Below are 17,805 nucleotides of genomic sequence, written 5' to 3' on the forward strand. Positions count from 1 at the left end.
GCCTTTCCTTCATTTTCAGTTTGTCCTTATTCGCATTTCAGCGGACGAGTTATGTGAAAAGCTCCTTTCTTTCCCCTCAGTGACACGGCCACCAGTTGCAGCAATGCCAGCCGTGGCTTTGTTATTTATCTATTTATTTAGCTGCTGGAGTTAAATGGCTTAGTGACAAATTAGAGTGTAACGATAATGACCGCGATAGTTAACAACACTTGCTTCTCATCGAACAGAGGAGGGAATTTCCAATGCTTCTTTTCTCTCATTCTTATCTTGACGTATTTCACGCCATCTCAATATGAATAACAATTACTGCCCCTGATGTGAAAGGGAGCTCTGAACTTTGTTTTCTTTTCTTTCTTGTTGGAGGCTAATGTGGCAATCCAGAAACAGAGCACTGGTTGCAAATGAAGCACACAAAAAGGGGGTGAGGTGGGAAGTTTTCCCCTTTTTTTTTTTTGGCCAGGTTTGGGAAAAAAAGGGGTCAAGAATCAAAATGGGAATGACATTTGCCATCAACGGTGGCCTGCTTTGTGCCAGCCATTGATGCGCCGTTCCCAACGTAAGCCTGCAAGGGTGAGATCTGAATTGCAAATTTGCACTGTGCTGGCCCTTTTCAAAGGTGGACAGGCAGGCCAGGGCATGGTTCCCACACACACCCTATCTGTCATTCAGCCCCCCACAACAAACACCCATCCCCCCACTTCCCTACTAACCTCAGCTTGCCCGAGCGGCGTCAATCGTAGCCACGATGGAAATGGCTAAGGGTTCTCTCAGGCTTACTCCCCAAAGCAGCCATACACAGCAGGGGCTTTGTTCCAGCAGCAAGGCCAGGGGAGGGTCTGGGTCAAGGGGAGGAGACCAATAGCTTTGACAGGCTGTAACTAAAGATACTTATAATCTGGGCTGTGTGACTTCACCCACAGAGAGCTGCATGTTTGTTTGTTTGTTTGTTTTCCTTTAGCTTTTCCATCTGAGACACTTTTGTTTTCAGGGAGTATACAGAGTTTCCATTATTTGAATCATTAATGTAGCTTGTTCAATCAGTTGGACCGTTGAAGTTGTCACAGCAACAGGATCCATCTAGTTAATTTAACAAATTACTTCAAATAATGGATAACAAAGCAGCAGCCTGTGTGACTATGCAGTGGGCCAGTAAATGTATTTTATTTTGATATTAACTAATAATAAAATTAATACTGCGAAAATTGCAGAACACAGGTATGAGTTTTTAACCAACCTTCAAGGTTTTTCAAACTCTCTTGAACACAAGCAGTAGAGCAAAATGTAGAGGTACAAACAAATGCAGCCCTATGAGCATGTCCTTTGGCGACAGTGGAAAGGAAAAACTCACTTTTAACAGGAAGAAGCCTCTAGCAGAACCAGGCTCAGGGAGGGGCGACGGGACAATGAAATGCTGTCAAAGAGAGTCTGAGATTAAGAATGATATCTCTGCATTTAATAACTATTGATTAAATGCAGAGAGGTGCATAAACACATAGTGAGTGAAGAAGAAAACTCAGTGCATCATAGGAAGCCTCCAGCAGTATGCAGTGTAACTGAAGAAGTTTTAAGCCTAATCTTAAAAGTAGAGATGGTGCCTGTCTCCTGAATCCAAACTGGGAGCTTGTTACACAGATAACAATGGTAACAATGAATTACATTTATTGCAGCAATAATGTAATTAAAAGCACAGAGAAAATGATCCAAATAGTGTTCGAAGTGTTTGTCATTTAATTAGCCCTCTACATAGAACTGTATAGAAAGTAGGGAGTAATAAATGAGTTACCACAGCCATAGTAACAGAAACTATTATTAATCTGCACTTTCCCTGCAAAATAACCCAGTAGGAAATGTTTTGAGCTGTGATCCTTTAAAGAGGCGTTTTCAGCTTTGCTGCTTGATTAGCTCCTCTGCAGTGTAGCACTGGTGTGTGAAAGACTGTGCTTGACAGACACCTCTGTACAAATCCTCTGCTATATTTTAATTTCAAAACTGATTCTAAAACTAATTAACAAGCTGCCAAAGTTTAATAAGTGTAAAACTTTAACCAGTCTGTTGATATTGCTCAATGTTTAACAGATTCCTGGAAGTTTGGAGTTTTCAACAAGGTTACTTCAGCTGAAATATGCAAGTTTTAGTTGTGAATTGGTGATCTAACCAGGAAATTAACAAGTGGTTTGATGAGTCTCTTGATTCCACAAAGTGACAGATTCGGTACAGTTTTGTGATATTGCTGAGATAAAGGAAAATTGAGCACTGCTTTACTTGTTTTCAAGTGTAAAAGCTAAGTTAATAAGTATGGTGATGTTAATCAAGCACAGAAACACAGACCTGGATCAGAAGATGTGGATCACACAAGATATGTATACTAGGTAATGGCAAGGGGGTTTCTTAAGATGAAACAGCGGTATTCTTATGATTTAACAGAAATCTAATAGTTATATTTACAGTGGCTTGCAAAAGTATTCGGCCCCCTTGAACTTTCCCACATTTTGTCACATTACAGCCACAAACACGAATCAATTTTATTGGAATTCCACGTGAAAGACCAATACAAAGTGGTGTACACGTGAGAAGTGGAACGAAAATCATACATGATTCCAAACATTTTTTACAAATAAATAACTGCAAAGTGGGGTGTGTGTAATTATTCAGCCCCCTGAGTCAATACTTTGTAGAACCACCTTTTGCTGCAGTTACAGCTGCCAGTCTTTTAGGGTATGTCTCTACCAGCTTTGCACATCTAGAGACTGAAATCCTTGCCCATTCTTCTTTGGAAAACAGCTCCAGCTCAGTCAGATTAGATGGACAGCGTTTGTGAACAGCAGTTTTCAGATCTTGCCACAGATTCTCGATTGGATTTAGATCTGGACTTTGACTGGGCCATTCTTACACATGGATATGTTTTGTTTTAAACCATTCCATTGTTGCCCTGGCTTTATGTTTAGGGTCGTTGTCCTGCTGGAAGGTGAACCTCCGCCCCAGTCTCAAGTGTTTTGCAGACTCCAAGAGGTTTTCTTCCAAGATTGCCCTGTATTTGGCTCCATCCATCTTCCCATCAACTCTGACCAGCTTCCCTGTCCCTGCTGAAGAGAAGCACCCCCAGAGCATGATGCTGCCACCACCATATTTGACAGTGGGGATGGTGTGTTCAGAGTGATGTGCAGTGGTAGTTTTCCGCCACACATAGCGTTTTGCATTTTGGCCAAAAAGTTCCATTTTGGTCTCATCTGACCAGAGCACCTTCTTCCACATGTTTGCTGTGTGCCCCACATGGCTTGTGGCAAACTGCAAACGGGACTTCTTATGGTTTTCTGTTAACAATGGCTTTCTTCTTGCCACTCTTCCATAAAGGCCAACTTTGTGCAGTGCACGACTAATAGTTGTCCCCCACCTGAGCTGTAGATCTCTGCAGCTCGTCCAGAGTCACCATGGGCCTCTTGGCTGCATTTCTGATCAGCGCTCTCCTTGTTCGGTCTGTGAGTTCAGGTGGACGGCCTTGTCTTGGTAGGTTTACAGTTGTGCCATACTCCTTCCATTTCTGAATGATGGCTTGAACAGTGCTCCGTGGGATGTTCAAGGCTTGGGAAATCTTTTTGTAGCCTAAGCCTGCTTTAAATTTCTCAATAACTTTATCCCTGACCTGTCTGGTGTGTTCTTTGGACTTCATGGTGTTGTTGCTCCCAGTATTCTCTTAGACAACCTCTGAGGCTGTCACAGGGCAGTTGTGACGCTGTTTTGCAAAGAAGAATGGGCAAGGATTTCAGTCTGTAGATGTGCAAAGCTGGTAGAGACATACCCTAAAAGACTGGCAGCTGTAATTGCAGCAAAAGGTGGTTCTACAAAGTATTGACTCAGGGGGCTGAATAATTACGCACACCCCACTTTGCAGTTATTTATTTGTAAAAAATGTTTGGAATCATGTATGATTTTCGTTCCACTTCTCACGTGTACACCACTTTGTATTGGTCTTTCACGTGGAATTCCAATAAAATTGATTCATGTTTGTGGCTTTAATGTGACAAAATGTGGAAAAGTTCAAGGGGGCCGAATACTTTTGCAAGCCACTGTAGGTACTAATATTTTACATTTTCATCAAAAATGTTTAAAACAAGTGTCAGCGGTGAAAGAAAATTTGGTGACGTGACACTTTGCGTAATGTAAATGTTTGGTGTTATTATTTTAAACTGTGACATGTTAGTAAAAACTGCATTAAGATTTGATGATGATGTTAAAAGGCTTGAGAATCATTCTCAGTGTTGCAAACAAAGTCATATGATAGTTATAGATAGTTACAGAAAGTGTGTGTGTGTGTGTGTGTGTGTGTGTGTGTATTTCAGTTTAAAGATAGTTGCCAAAGAGCAGCAATCAAGCAAATCCTACTGACTGACTTTCAAACCTTGGCAAAATTAGGAAAAAAATGGAAATTGCATACTTTCCCATACTGTGCAGTGCCATTTCTGTCTATTTTTGATGAAAATGGAACCCTCGGTATAAAAAATACTATATCAATAAATTCAATCAACACAAAAACAAGCTCAGCCTGTATTCAGAAATGTTTACTTCAAGCAAGCTGTTAAGATGTCTGAAACACTGCCCTCAGCCATGCCCCCAGCTCGAGTCAACCTACAACTTTCATTTTTTGGATGCAGTGTGAAGCTATGTCACACTCTAACACCAACTCTAGCTTGAAAATGTTTCAGCCATGAGCAAAGAACGGAAAATGTTCTGTTGGTTACAAAGGGGAACACAAGCTCGCTTAAGCACTCCTGGAATCTAAGGAACAAAACTCTCAGCGGATTTGATTTCCAAAACAATGGCATCACTAGTGTTAGTAGGCTGTGCAGCTAATGTGACTAACATTACCATTACCTTTTGTATACGTACTATTCGAAACTTCAGGACTGAATCCAAATCAGTCCCGTTTTGTGTTATAGTGCAAAATAATCTATTTTCTTGGCATTCCTTGATGCTATATTGCCTCAAAATATGGTTAGAAAGCAAAGTTTTACCACCCAAAAGCTCTTTGGGCTTATCATACAACATTGTTTATGGAACGAGTATTATTATTACTATTTTTTAGTCTTTTGCGGTCATCCGTGGCAACTTTTGTTAAAAGATGTGTTCAGCAGATGGTTGTTTTTATTTGACAGTATTACACTACAATAGCCTATTTGGAACATGGATGAAACCAATGGTACATAAGCAAGAAGAATCTCTGCAGTAATTTGAGCTGAAACTTACGAGATATTCTTGGGATATGTGCAACAGGCCAGGCTTTTGTAATCTGGGACCTTTAGTCCAGGGTGCCATTTACTGATTAAGTTATACTGGAGGGAAAGTTCCTTTGCTTATGCTGGGGCCTCCAAAAAAGTTGCCAAGAGAGGGCTAATCTTGCAGACACTGTTTTTTGAACAGCTGAATCCCCTTTATGCACAAAACATTAGCACAGTAGGAGGCATGAAATATGAAATACAATGGACCTCATTCCTGGCTACAGTGTTCTCAAAGTTATGACAGATTACTGTGAGTACTTCTTTCACATTTCCTCCTACATAACTTAAGTCTAACATCTGTTGGGTGAATTAGAATGGAGGCGCAAAGCCAAACACGAGTCAGTTGACACTAGACAAATATTGTAAAATTGCTATTAAATGCATATTGAAGACAGGGGAAATGAGACGGTGCCACACTTCAAACCTCATATTTCTACCTAAATTTATCCAACCTGCAAGCATCAGCCCTTCACGCCTCCCAACCAGCGAACGCTTACTTAGGATATGAGTATGTCGATGAATATAACTTCTTTCTTAAATAGAAGAAAGAAGCAAGTTTATGTAATACTGACCACTGGCAAGTCATTTTAAGTAACTGCCCCAGCAAAATTACAACTTTGCATTCATGAATTTGTCAAATAATTGTTTAAAAACGTGATTTAGAACTTACAGATCATCTATCAATGGTTTATCATATCCTTTGTGCTCGGCTACCCAAACTGAATAAGAAGTCTGACTTTGATACGTGTCGTTTTTTTCCAAGTAGTGAAGGCCTCCACACTTTACTAGAAACAACAGTGTCTGAGAGAGCACTTTAAAAACAACTATAAATTGCAACCCTGTAAAGCACTCTTTGTCCAGGCTTTTAATATCAAGACTTTTATTACCAGCCTTGACATTGTGAGTGAGGTTTCTGGAGTGTTATTGACAGTGAATGGGCTCCGCTTCTTGTGGTAGCTCCCATGGATGCCTTCAAGCCTCGCTCCCCCTATCCTGAACACTCTTTGTCAACCTTCACATTCAGCATTTCAAAGACACATAACGAGACCAGTTTATAATGTGCTCTGCAGCAGAATAAAAGTAAATTCCTGAATCATCAGGCACACATCCCTGTTTCTCAGAGTAGTGCTTTTTTTGCTGGTGGAGGAAGAGTTGACAAATTACAAGTGAAACCAGACCGAAGCGCCAGCTAATGCCAGTTTACGCAGTAGGCTTTTTAAAATTAAAGAAATAAATATAAAACGTCATTTTCAGGAAAAGAAGAGCTCGAAACGCCAATATAGAGGTATTGTACCTCATCAGCTGTGCTCCACTTAGTCAGAAAATAATTTGGAAAAGACATGTTTTGCTGGCAGGTGCAACAAAGAAGTCAATGATGGTAATGAGAGTTTGTACCACCTTCTGGTGACCACAATTTAAAGTAGTAAAATACAGCACTGAAACAAACCCATCCAACCAAACAGTTAGGAATTTAGGAATTATTGAAAAAAATGTGGAGGTTTTAAGATTTTGAAAAGCAGCAATGACAATCCCTTTAAGCTCTCGAATATCTAAATTTAACTGCAAATATGCCACGTAAAAACACTGTACACTTTATCATTAATTCTAGAGGAGCACAGACGCAACAAAATATTGCTGTCACCCTGTAATGATCATGTAAATAAAGCCCCAGAGCAAAAATGGGGGCGGAGGTGAGGAGGTGCAGATGTTTCCTTTTCTTCTCTGCTTCTCAGACAGGGAACCTGGTGGTTTTATATTAGCCTGTGTGAAAGGGAGAGGCTGCTGAGGGAGCCTTTGTTAGCTCTTTCTGGCTCCGCCTTTATGTTTGAATGCCTTTTGAGACAGGACGTGAAGGTATGCGGCTGGAAGAGGGCAAGTTCAGGGATGAATGGCTTCACATTTTCATTTGTTTTTAAAGTATAGGTTTGTTTTCACCCCAGAGTGTCCTCCCCTCCAGGATGCCCCAAAGCAGAGCAGTAGCAGTGTGGGTTAATTATCGAGGCGTCATGCTGGTACCTGCGGATAGAATTAAGACAGACACACAGGGAACTATATAGAAAACTATATATTAACCTACAAATCCTAATTGGATTGTTCATGTAAAAGTGAAAACACTTCCAGCATATTGAAGTTTAGGCTTATTATTTTATCCATATCAAAATCTGGCTGACAACCTTTACTTGGGCAACAATTTGAAGATGTCACAGATCAATAAATTGATAGAAATAGAAAAACATTTTGTCTGCCTTTAGTCACTGGTCTGTATGCATGCTTCCCCCTCCACCCTAAAGCCTCTTCATTTTGTGTATTACAGTTCATTTTATCACACAATTACTATAGAAATCTTATATGATAAAGTCAGATGGTCCTCTTTAGCGATTATAAGATGGCAACACAACATGTTTATTTGTAAGGGACTGCCTTAGAAAAAAGCTCAGTTACCTCTGTTCCCTTGTTACATTTAAACATACTCCTTACACACACAGTTACGGGACATTTTAATATTAGCTGGACGTTATCCACACTGAGATTGGAAAAACTGAAAAAAATGCAAAGAAAGGAGAGGAAAAAATTATCAAGGAATTCAGTTTTTATTACCAAATGAAACATGAGACGTGACAAAAGTAAACAATAACCTCTGAAGCCTAATAAATCTATGCTTTCTTTACACCACACCAGAAGTCAAGTTTGGATCATTTAATTTCCAGTGGAATAGACTGCATTTCTCATCAGCCACTGAAGACATGCTCAGCAACCCACTCATAACTTTACTTGAATGTGCAAAGAAAAAGAAACGAAGAGAGAAAAACATTGGCAGGGAATTGCAGCAGTTTTTTACGAAACAGCAAGGTGAAAATGAGGATTTCAGTACTTGACAAAACTGAGCTTTGGTGTCTCCATTCAAACTCTGTCAAGCTTCCCTTCTCTTCGTGCTTCCATGAGACAACTATTAACGAGCGAATTGATTTCAAAGGCCCTCTGGGTTGAAGACTGCATGTCCGGGCATCTGTGGAAAGGGAGGGAAAAAAAAGTCCCATATTGCTCTCTCGCGCTCTCTCTCTGTCTCCGTCTCCTCTCTCCCTTTGAGAACTGACAGAAGTTTTGACAGTGGCAGTAAATTCACTTTGCAGACCTGCTGGGAGGCAGGGGAGCACAGCGATGGGAAGGCCTTTCTGCACTTCAAGGACCCCGAGCGTCTGCCGGATAGCCTGTCAGAAATACCAAGGCTGATAATAAATTTGCTTTTGCACAGCTGTGGCTGTGAAACGAGTGCAGAGGCACTGGGGTGGAGGAGAGAGCTAGAAGAGACAAATCTGAGGCAACTGGTTGGCCCAACTTATTTTCACACAGGGAGCAATTTTTCAAACGGTGAAGGCACGGCAAAAAATAAAATTTATCACCATTACAATTTCTTCACAAATAATAAACTGTATGTCCTGTTTTATAGGATTTTATCCAATAAATGTTCCAGAAAACTCTTTTCCAAACACATGCTCCAAGCTGAACAGTTGCTCACAAGTTTAATTATTAATTCAGTTCAGCTCAGTTCAATTAGAGCAGTTGCTTCAAAGTGCTTTATATTGTAAGGTTAGCCCATATTATGTTTAACATATTATATACTAATTGGAAGGTTGGTGATTCGATACCTGGCAGTTCCAGTCTTCACGTCAAATATCTTTAAGCAGAATGACAAAAGTGTTTGTATGAACGGGTGAGTGATACATGTTGCGTAAAGTGCATTTAGTGCTCAGGTGGATCAGAAAAGCACTATCTAAGAGGAGGGAGGGCCAGTCAACCAGTTGGGGGCGATGGGAGGAAGACAGGATAGAAAATTGACTGCTGAAGAGAGCCAGAGATGAATAATAACTAATGATTAAATGCAGAGTGAGAGAGAGTATAAACACATAGTGAGTGAAGATGAAATACTTAGTCCATCACAAGATGCCCGCAGCAGCCTAGACCTATGGCACCATAACTAAGGGAGGATTCACATACATTCATATACACTATGGGAACATATCATCTGTTAATGATTTTAACTGGTCGTATAGTCCTGGATAACCTGATCTATACTAATGTAATATGTCTGAGAAATAAAATGGGGGTTAGTCATTCTTTAAGGTAAATGATTGCAAAATACAGTAGAAAAGAACCACAAAGTGGCACAAATTAGAAATATTTGAAGTAGAATTACATTAAACCTGTAATTGAGAAAAGTAATCTAGTAAATGCACTTTACTAATTAGTTACATTCCTTCTGGCCCCATGAATGCTGTCAGTCATGATGGTAGGGGCTTTATATGAACAGTTAATTGCCTGTTTTTAAACTTTTGTGACTTTTTAATATTGAGAAGCACCGCATTAACCATTATTTAATATGCCAGCCCTTAGTCCAAAGTCAGTGTGATGTTTGATATTGCCTGTGCATGCGCAGGCTCTTTGTCTGGCATTACTGTCGAGTACCACAGGATGAATTTAGGGCTGATATGAAGCATCTCTGTGTTTATTTTGTCCCTATTTGGATCTTATTATCCTGTTTTGCCCCTTTTCATGTAGGATAAGGTGGGGTTTTTTTTTTTTAGGCTTAAGGAATAGTGTTTATTATGTAGTTCTCCAAATAGTGCTTGGAAGGCCAGATGATTGCTGCCAAGAAAGTAAATTGGGATAAGATCAAAATATCAAACATGCCTAAAACCTTTGCAAAATACTGAAATTCAGTGCTATATAGTCTTAAATTTGGGCTTGCAGCTAAGCAACAGGCTAAAACATGTAAACTCACTGGTATGGTCCTGGTGAGCACACATGACGATAGCAGGGATCAAGCCCGTGAACTTGGAGTCACAGAGAGGTTTTCCTGCACACCTCCACAGCCTCAGGCTGTGTTTGCTCTGTAGCATGTATGTCAGAATATTTCCAGACTCGGCGACCTGTCAGTTTGTCTCTGCATCAGTGTCATCAAAGCGTGCTCCTGCAGAGTTATTGCAATGGTAAATAAAATTAATTCAGAATGTTAAAACAAGTGTTGGTATAAACTTTAATTTTTTCTCTTCAAGTATGAAAGTGTTAATGTTCAGTCGGATTTTATACATCTGAAACAGGCTATGCTGAGTACATTTCAAGACGTCTGCTCACATCCTTGCAAGAGCTGCCTCTCGTTCCATTTCCTCTGTGTTTCCTGTGATCTGCCTTGCACAATGTAAAGGAAGGTGAAACGTGTCCCTTTGCAAATTCCCTCATCTGAAGCTGTTATTTCCTTTCTTATCACACAAATGCAATGAGATCTTTGAGAAATCAGCTCTCCTGGTATCTGCCCCTCTCCCTTCTCTCCTTCGCCCACTCGCTGTCCCTCGCTCCCCCAGCACTCTCTCTTTTTGTTTTACATTCGCTTTGAGCCACTCTGTGCATTAAGGCATGTATAAATTTATTTATACCTGAAAATGTATAAATATAGTTAGTCAATTTTTCCACACACCCTATCATACAGTTCAGACAGGCCTGGGGTGTCCTGGACCTCCTTGTGAGGCTCCCATGGGGGGGAATCTAGTGTTTGAAGCCATCTGCCTTTTTTTTTTTTTTTTTTTTTTTTTTTTTTTTTTAAATCTCCAGTCTGGGGGTATCAGCATGGAAAGTAATAGAAAATCTAAAAGCAGTAAGCAAGACAGGTTGAGATTTATGTTTTTCTAAGCTTTTACAGTTTAATATTGCAAGTGTTTAATTTTTTAAAACCACAGGTTTGACACAAATCATTCATAGCTTTGCACTTCTAGACATTTATGGATACATGTTGTAATTCATGTCTAATGACATGACATGAACTAAGCCTAGTCCTAGTTTTATGCTTCTGGGATGCAGTGGACAAATATTAAATAAAAGGTTCCCCACAAAGCCAGCTGTAAATGCTGTACTGAAAAGCATTTAAAAACAGAAAAAAAAAAGTTTTATTCCTGTTAAATTAAATTTTGAAATAGATTCCAGCTACTCCAGTACGGGTCATATAATAGGCAATAAAAGATTTAGCAAATCTGATAATGTAATAATGCAGTTATGTAGTTGTGAAAATATCGTTGGCTGGAGGAGTACAAGTGCTCCTGCTTTTTGTCCCACATTTTTATCAATTTATAAATTAGCTAGAAACACTGTTAATTAACTTTACAAAGCTGGGATTATTCTACCATCCACCACCGTAATACAAAACTGTAAACTAACTAAATTACTCATATAAGTATCGGTAAAAATGTTAAAATATGTAATTCCTTTAATTACAATTTGGGTTTATAAGACACTCAACTGTCTACCTACAAAGATGTGAAATATGGGGCCACAGTGCTGATGTATCATAAAGCCCTGTGGTATACATTCTGCAGATATTAGGCTGTGACATTTGTCAAAAAAACACTGCATGAATACTGGAGCAGTCATAGATCAGTCTGTGTTAGAAATGCTAAAATTAATTGATGGTCTTACAAGTTAGAGATACAATTTTAATGAGCACAAGTAACAACAGAGACAAGTTTAACTGAACAAAAGTTGAGTTGTCTCAGTTGAGACTTTATTCTCAAGAGCTATTAATTGTAAAGATTTCTCTGAATAATAAATTTAAAAAATAATAAAAATACAATGTCAAAGCTATATATCTGGTTTGGTTGACATATCAAAAGTCTGACTGAAACATTAATAAAGTGATTTCCTTTTAGCATGGGAGCATAGTCGAATGTCTTTCATGTAATCTGAAATGTCTCTACTTGAAGTGGTTTGGGAACTTTGAGGTAAGATCAAACAGCTTTACGCTTCAAGATAAGCCACCTATCCTTGCTCAACCACCAGCTTCATGCTAGTTTTCTGGCATTTACTTGCTCATTCTGCTCACAGAATGAGCACTTTGAGCGATTGAAACATACACAAGTTTTTGATTTTGCATTTGAAATCCTTCTTTTGTCCATCACCATGTTGTTTCGAGCCAGAAGTGGCCATATTATATATTACATGCTGCACACCATGCTGAGATACGCCACCTTTTCATGTAATAGCTTTTTTGAATCTCCTTGATTCTACATTTTAAAATTGGTTCCTTGCTAAGTTAGTAACACTGGTTCATGCCTTGAGTTATGTGCCTTTTATATGCTTGAATGATTCATAGGTCAGTGTTAAGTGGTTTAACAAACAACCAACCAAACAAACAATGACTCAGGGTTGGCTCGAGACTTTTGCACAGCACTGTCTGTTAGCTTGACCTTAGTTTGACCCTTTTTAAAACTTTTTTTTTTACTGTATAATTTGTAATGGAGATTTTCACCATTCAAATGTAAGTTCTTGATGTTCTCACCTAAATGCTTTGCATAGAGCAGAGGCTTAACGGGGCTTTCATCTCTAGAGTTTGAGCAACAAACCCAACTGTTTGATACAGTTTGAAAACTACTGTGTCTTAAATTTTGATTTCCCCCTCGCCTTTTTATTTATTTTTTTTTACAAGATGTGCTGCATTTAAAAACAGCACAATTAAAACATTTGCTATGAAAATTAGTCGCACAGATGTCATAAACATTTCTAATGTGAATTCCTTTTTTTGTTTTTCTTTTTTGTAATAGGGTTTGGACAAATGAAATCATTTTTTGAGTCGTTTAATTCTTAAACTCACCCATATGCTGTGCCATCTGTGCTCCACATAGCTGTTCTGTTTTCTATTGGACCAGCACACAGTCTGGCAATCTTACAGCTTGAAACCCAAATAATGGATTGTGTGTTTGCACAGGAAATCAACCTATTTCAAGTTCACATATGTCTTTTTCCACACCACCCTTAGACCTTAATAGCGACAGTTTCTCTTGGCTTCACACACCACAGCTAAGCATGCTAGCAGGAGGGCAGCATTTAGCCAAAGCATAACTGCCTTCTGCTGAGGACCAATTTGCTAAGGAGGGTCTTGGAGGAAAATGGCTGTGCTTTTGTTGGCTTGAAACGCTGCTCTATTTCAACAGAACTGACCTTTTCCAGACCAGTCAACCAACAAACTCTGTGGACACCCAGGGAGAAGGCAAATGAAGGGCAAACAAGATTAGAAAGAAACTAGAGATATTTTGTATGTTATTTGAAGCAGGAATAAATGACTCTCCATCTTTTACACTTTGGATTTTGGATTGGAAGTTGAGGAATATGACTAAAGTATTCTGTCGCTATCAGACACCAAATGTACATGTCATTCAAGAAAGGGGTTAATGAAGCTGAACTCTGAAGTTGGTTTACTTTTGCAGCGTCTACTCACCGAATATTTGAGCATTTGACTCAAAAAACAGTAACTCTGAACTACCTCTTAGAATAGTAGTAATTAAGCAACATATGCATAACAGAAGACTATGTTTGGGGTTAATCTACTGACTGAGAAAAGCAGATGATATCTAAGTCTTCATAAACCATAACCATTGTGCCTAACCACAGTTTTTCTCTCCGCACTCAACTCTTTCCTTTTGACCTGATGGGTTTTTTTTCTTACAGACAATTCTAAGTACTGTTTTTGTGTTGGAATCTAAAAGTTATGAGTAGATAGTCATCAGCAATCTATGACCTAAATGCATGTTGAATTGTGTATTTTTTTTCTTGATTATTTGTGGCTGCTTCTGCTATGCTAAAACTGTGCTTGAAACAAAGTCTTAATGTCTGAAGCCTCTAAACTAAAAGAATTTAAATGTAGGAACAAAAAAAAGTGCAGCTTTGAATGTCCGAGGCTTGATCAGCTGACGTCTTAAGCAGAAAGTAGTACAATCAAAACTTCCTGCCTCCATTTGCAGTTCAGTCATAAACAAAAGCGGTCCAATGTGGCAGCTTTAGTCACCCTCTGTGGCTTGGCAGCTGTTCTGACAGCGACTAATTCACCTGTTATAGAAACTGAATGTGTTTGTGATTTCTATAAACATCTACTGCTGGGTTGCTGTGGGCTGCACCCTGCAGAGGAGACGTGGATGAGTGAGTGATAGCTGTCACAGTGCAAGCTGACACTCAAAATGCTCGGATTTCTTTAATGTCATGCTTTTATTTTTTTTACTGACTGAAACTTAATATGCAAGGTTTACTGCGGCATTATTTGAGGCTTTGCTAGTCTTAGCCAGATTAAACAATTTAACCTCTAAAAGCCACAATTTGAGGCACATTACTAAAATAATTTTGTAGTCTCACTACAATCTGAGTAATCTTTTGAACTACAAGCAGCAGTAGTCAAATTTCTACATGAGATGGAGTCTAAATTGACTGAATAAAATATGCTAATTCTGTCATGTGATAGCTAAACTGGCCTCATTAATGACTTAAATGAAATGACTTTACCAGAATGATTTACTACGACTGTTTGATGATGTCTTCGTGGTGCAGATAATCATTCACCTTCTGTGTGGAGATGTCAGAATCAAAACACAGACACAATAATGGATGCACTTTACATACATCATACTAAAATGATCATCTAAGCTATTCATGTGATAGTTTGTGTGTGGGAAGAGTAAAATCCTGAATAATTCGATTATCAAGGTGATTTTGATGAAACTGTAAACACTGAGGACACTGAAGAGCACTAAAATGTGGAGACGAGCTAAAGGGAAATCCAGAGCTGCATCACAGTTTTGCAGTCCAATCATTCACATCAATAACCAACACGCACCATTTAAGCCATTGTTAACAAAAGAATGCTAATAATCTCACCTTTACCGCCTGAAGTGGCAGTTTTTATGATAATTGAGCACCTTACAAGTTGTAGTGCTATAGTATTTAGCCAGCATGCCCAACCAAGACAGACCAAAAAAAGGTGGTTTCTTAAAAACAGAACTCATTAAAGTTGTGTATCTGCTTGTTATAGCTATGTGGACAAGTGGAGTGTGAGTGTGTGTGTGTGTGTGTGTGTGTGTGTGTGTGTGTGTGTGTGTGTGTGTGTGTGTTCATGACCGACAGTTCTGTCTCATTGGCCAAATCTATGTCTGAGAGCCGAGTGACCTTTAGGGGATCTGGAGTGTTTTCCATTGGGGTGATGAAGAGGTCCAGAGCCTTGTGGGAGTATAAAAAGGAGTTGGGTTAAAGGGAGATGAGAGTGGACTCGGGGATAGTGGGGTGTGGGGCACAATAACAGGGAGGTCCACTTGGCCATGAAATTAAAAAGAAATGCAACACGATACAAGAAAAATAAACAGAGAAGGGCCTCCCAGGTTTGAGTTAAACAGCCGGGGTGATTATCGAATTGTGTTGATTGTTTCCTGGCTCCTCATTTTAAAACAGAAGATGTCCTGAAAACTCGACTGCAAACAGATTTAAGAAGACCAGAAATGTCTTTCAGTTTTCTTTTCATTTCATATTTATGTGTGTTGCCTTCTCTACCATAGCAGTGGTCAACTTTTGAGAAGTTAATGTGGCCGATGGGAGGAGTTTTCTTCTAAATATACAGAAATACTACACTTAAGAGTGTCATGCACAATGATAAACACTTTTATAATAGACCGGGTTAGGATAATGATGTTCACCATATTGGGTATTTCCTGTTCAACTCATTCACTGATCTTTGGCCCCTTAAGCAATCTATCCCATGCTCCCTGTGTGAGGAGGCCCCACTGATCCTGATGTAGTTATCTGTGGAGTAATTTACACACAGCGTACTGCACATTGCCCTCATCGTAAATCAGCTGCACTTCAGCAGAAAAAGACATAATCTTGTGGACAAAAGGCCCAAGGCTCCAGGTTCTAAGTAGGTAGACTGACTGAGGGACTCTGACAACTTACTGAGATAAGTTTTCCTGTCAAACATGGCATCTACAGTTTACAGCATCTTTACAAGCTTTAGGGCAAGTTAAATGCAGTAAAAGTGCAAGTTGGCATTCGCTGTCCTCGTCATTGGACATACATGAAGCAGGATACTCACCAGGCACTGGCTTCCCTCTAATGTAGCAAATAACCATCAAATTTTTTGACCAGCTGTACTGTGGACTCTGAAATGTTGCCAGTTTAAATCCAACTGGGCAAGTTATTGCAACAAGCATGTACTGGAAACTAAGTTAAAAAGCAGTTCAGCCCTGCCACATTAAAATCTCATAATCTTTTTGTTCTCATGAATCTGTTATGTATGTCTTTCATTTGCATTTCTGTGTGTGCGAGAGTTTGAGAGAGAGAGAGAGACTTGTTTATAGCTCTTTTTCTTTTCTTTATGGACACTTCCAAGGGGGGTATAATTTATGTGCTGAACCTCATATGCACCTTTACAAAGAAACTTAATCACTGGAGATTTCTTTTTCTTTCTGTACTGAGGACATGATTGATTCATGTCGTTTTTACAGCCTTTTCCTTTGGGTTATGTAGCTCAACCACAACCAGGAATTGGAATAATCCAACTCAGCATCCTGGCAGAGTCAGAAACTGCAAAACACGAGTCTTAGAGTTGAATTGGCATTTTGGCACAAACTACACTGAGAACATTTTATTTCCTTCTAACATGTACCTCTACATGAACAGGCTCTGAGGGCAGTGGCTGGGCCAGGCAGTTTATATTGGAGTGGAGCAGACTGATGGCATTGCTTGTAATTGTGTGGCACAGAAATGGATGTGCCATTAATGTTTTTTAAGCAAATTACTATATGCCAAACTTTCATGATGAGTCCCTGAGTCAGTCATTAATCATAACTTGTCACATTATTAAAACATGTCAGTGTGTTAACAGCATCTGCAGTGTTCTTTCAAAAAAGTTGATTTTTAAAAGTAGTTTGTGCTTAACCCCCGAGTGTGCAGGATAACCTGTATGGTGATTGTATTTTGCTTTTTGGTCACTATTGCCACCATTGGCCACGCCTTAGCTTTGCCCCCAGCCACAAGTGCACGAAACTTGGTATTTTTGAGAAACGGCCAGGGAATTATACATAACTGGTTACCTGTCTAGTCTAATTTTTTGTGTCACTCGATAGAATGTAAAGCAACATGAGCCTGCAAACGGGAATCTAGACTTTTTAAAAATATATATATTTCTAGGATTTTTCTATTGAGATGTTTGACTGAAGTTAAATTATGACGCTGGTAGTTTGGTAGTGAGCAGCAGGCCTGCTATTTCTGGACTATATTAGCTTTTTAGCCACACTAGCAATTTAACACTAGGGCTATTTGGGTAGCCAGTAAACACTACAGTAACTCCACTCCACTGCTTCTGGCAGCTACATCTGTCCATTACATGTACCCAGACCAACCAGACAAAATATTCTAAGATATGGGATCCACAGTCTCACCTTTACCTTTCTGTTGACAATCGAAAGAAAAAGTCTGGAGGGCCAGAGCAACCTTAAACTGGAGTTTAAGTAGTGGGTGTGAAGAAGTTAATGTCTGCAGGATGTTTACCTAGACTATCCATGTGAAGCACAATGGAATGCCATGGGGGAAGAAATGGAGTACACAACAGTTTTTAGTGGTGCTAGGGACAGCACCTGACTCATGTATTTACTCATCTCTGCTCAAGACCATCAAATTACTCATGTATTCGTCTGTTTACCCCTGTAGGGTTTTTGGAAATGGCATTCATTAA

The sequence above is a fragment of the Oreochromis niloticus genome, linkage group LG18, assembly GCF_001858045.2.
Source record: "Oreochromis niloticus isolate F11D_XX linkage group LG18, O_niloticus_UMD_NMBU, whole genome shotgun sequence".
NCBI lineage: Eukaryota > Metazoa > Chordata > Actinopteri > Cichliformes > Cichlidae > Oreochromis > Oreochromis niloticus.